A 3,089-nucleotide genomic window follows, 5' to 3' on the forward strand; every position below is an offset into this window, starting at 1 on the left:
TAAGGAGCCTTCTGGCTGGACTTCTTCCGAGATGAACATGTGTGTTCTTCTGGCAGTCTACACAGGACTTTGAGTGTTCTTCACCAACACTACCATTCAATTGCTTCAGGCCCAGGCATTCCTTATTCGCCGTCCACCTTCCACAGGTACAGGAGGGGCCCCAAGGGACATCTTTGTTTTTTGTTTTTAACACTCATAAAGAAGAGCTCTCTGGCCGCAGATTTGTCGTGTGCCACAGGTGCTGTGATTTCCAGGGGTGTTGACCGCGGATCCAAGTAAACGGACACCCATGACAGTGTGCTGACCAGAATGTAAAGTCATTTACATTCTGACAAATCCTCGGAATCCTAACTACCACACAGTGTCGTGCGCTGTCTTCTCACTCTGCGGCGAAGACAGGTTTCGTTTGGTGGTTGTGTGAGAAGGCTGTCTTTTACAGCCACACTGTGAAGCTGCTAGCTCTTCTAGTGTGCTGCCAAACAGTAGGAGTTGAATTGGTGTCAATTCAGTTTCTCTAATCAGGATAGCTTTGTCCCTACATCAAACCATTTTAAGGCCCGGATGCAGGAGGAGATGGGAGAGCATCCTCAGACTCCTCCCCAAACCAAACCAAACTCACTGTCGTGGAGCGAGTCCCGGCTGAGAGCAACCCGATAGCAGAGTAGAGCTGTTCCAGTGAGTTTCCAGAGTATAAATCATCTCCTCCTCCTTTTCTTCCTTCTTTCTTTTTGTGTGGGAGACCAAGAACATAGTCCCCCAATGCCACGAATTATGCAGTCCAGTTCTCCATATTTGGGAAAATCATAGGGATCAGCATATCCCGAGTGCAATAGATAAGCCTTGCCCTGGGAAAATGACCTCCTTGACCAATGGTATCTCCCCTGCCAGGTAAGCCTTGAGTGTCAACTTGGATGGGGGTAGAAAGTGTCAAGATTCTCCCATGGAATGGCTGGTGTTGAACTGCTGCTCTGTGGTTAGCAACCCAACATCTAACCCACTAGCCCACCCAAGCTTCTCCTGAGTCCAGCTCACTGAACTGGAAATAAAGGCCTAAGGGAGAAAGAACTATATGAATACTGGGAATAAGGTTAACCCAAAACTATGGCCTTGGGTCAATTGCAACTCCCAGTGGCTCTATAGGATGGGGGAGAAGTGCCCCAGAGGGTCTCCAAGGCTGTCGTCATGGCAGAAGAAGACAGAAACCTCATTTGTTCAAGGAGGAGCTGCTGGTTTTGAACCACCAACCTTTTGGTTAGCAGCTGAGCACTATGCACCACCAATGGGCTTCTGGTAGATTCTAAACTTACATGAATATTTTGGTTATAGGATGTCATAACTTCTGCTCATCCTACAGAAAATTAGTCTCTCTACTCTCCTCCATGATTCCCCTCCCCCCTGGCTTCCACACCCCCCCCCCCGGGACACACACAGCTGTCCTTGAATCGGTTCTAGCGCATGGTGACCCCACACTGTCAGAGTGGAAGCAAGCTCTCCAGGGATCTCCATGCTGGCTGTCAGATGTGAGTCAGGCCTTTCTGAGTTCAGCTTAAAGCTATTTCTATGTGCTTAAAATGGTTGCAAGAATAGCAATCCACCTTCAAGAACCACTTGGTTATTAGGAATATGCATAGCTATATTCCATAGATGTTCTATGATAGGTTTGAAAGATATTGTTAGTAATTGTTTCAACCCCAAAAACCAAACTCACTGCCATGGAGTTGATTTGGATTCATGGCAAGCCTATAGGTGTTTTCAAGCCAGTTCAGACTCATAGAAAACTATCAGGGGAAGCCAGCCCCTAACACATCATTACAGGTCCAGTCGGCGCAATTGTACAGCGATAATAAGTAAAGATCATAGTAAAGTTATAGAGAGCATGAGAGATAGAAGTATTGAAATAAATGGAGTCAGACACGATTCATGGTAGCATGCTCACCTCAGCCCCGCCTGATGGTCCACGTGGAGGGAGAGACAGAGCTATTTAATGCTCCCAGGCTTTTTATCTTCTCTGGGGACATGCAAGCCCCCTAATTACAGGTGAAGACATATGTCACAGGGAGGGGCTGTGCTATAGGTAATCCAGTAATGAGAGGGGGTGGTCTAGGGACATACACGCAATAGGAAGAGAGGGATTGGGGATATACATGTGACAAGATGGGCGGACCCTGATTCAAGATGGCAGCCTAGCCTTAGTCATCCTTGGCCGTGTTTGACCTCTCTGGCATCTCCTACAAGGAAACAGACAACTACTATCCTTATCAGAAGAGAGTGGGCCCTATTTGTTGTGGGGTAAACAGTGGTGCCTGCTTGTTCTGGATAGTTGATAGCCCTCAGGGAGAATAACCCCTGACATACTTTTGATGACCTCCAAGTGTATAGTCATTCGCAAGCAGCTGTTTGGCATATATTTGGGGAGACAGCTTGGGATAAATCCTTCTGTATCCCACAGCAAACCTACTCGTGGCCTAGAAGGGGACCCAGTGCCCTCCTGCACCATCCTTACGATGGTCGCACTGCTGGATCCGTTGCTGCAGCCAGGCCATGAATCCATCTCCTGAAGGGGCTTTCTCATCTTTGACCCTCTCTTTACCAAGATTATCGACTTCAAATACAAAGTGAACAGTGTTTTATTATGCATACTTTTTCCTTTGCCCCCCTAAGCAACTCCAAGTGCGAACTGAGTATAAGGCAAAGGAACCCTGCACCAGGCAAACCTGCTGCACGGAGCTCTTTAAAGTGTTGGAGAGCAAGGATGTCACTTTGCGGCCTAAGGTGCGCCTGACCCAAGACATGGTCTTTTCCCTCATTTGGTAGGCACTTGAAAGTTGAACGATGAATACAAAAGGTCACAAAAGAATTGGTGCGGTTGAATTATAGTTCTGGTAAAGTGTACAGAAAGTTCTACAGACTGCCGAATGCACAATTACATCTGTCTTGGAAAAAGTACAGCCAGAATGCTCCTTAGAAGGGAGTCTGGAGAAACTTCCCCTCACATACGTTGGACAGGTCATCAGGAGAGACCAGTCCCTGGAATAGCACCCATGATTGATAATACAGTAGAGGAGCGGTGAAGAAGAGGAAACTCCTCC

At 47.4% G+C, this 3,089-nt stretch overlaps 1 non-coding gene across 1 annotated transcript; it reads right to left on the reverse strand.

The window, feature by feature from the left end:
• Positions 1-733: 733 nt before the first annotated feature.
• On the reverse strand, positions 734-896 carry LOC142453867 (U1 spliceosomal RNA). The gene has a single exon (XR_012785446.1). It is a non-coding gene; the product is annotated as a U1 spliceosomal RNA (small nuclear RNA).
• Between the last annotated feature and the right edge of the window lie 2,193 nt (positions 897-3,089).

The sequence above is a fragment of the Tenrec ecaudatus genome, chromosome 7 (genome assembly GCF_050624435.1).
Source record: "Tenrec ecaudatus isolate mTenEca1 chromosome 7, mTenEca1.hap1, whole genome shotgun sequence".
Taxonomy (NCBI): Eukaryota; Metazoa; Chordata; class Mammalia; order Afrosoricida; family Tenrecidae; genus Tenrec; species Tenrec ecaudatus.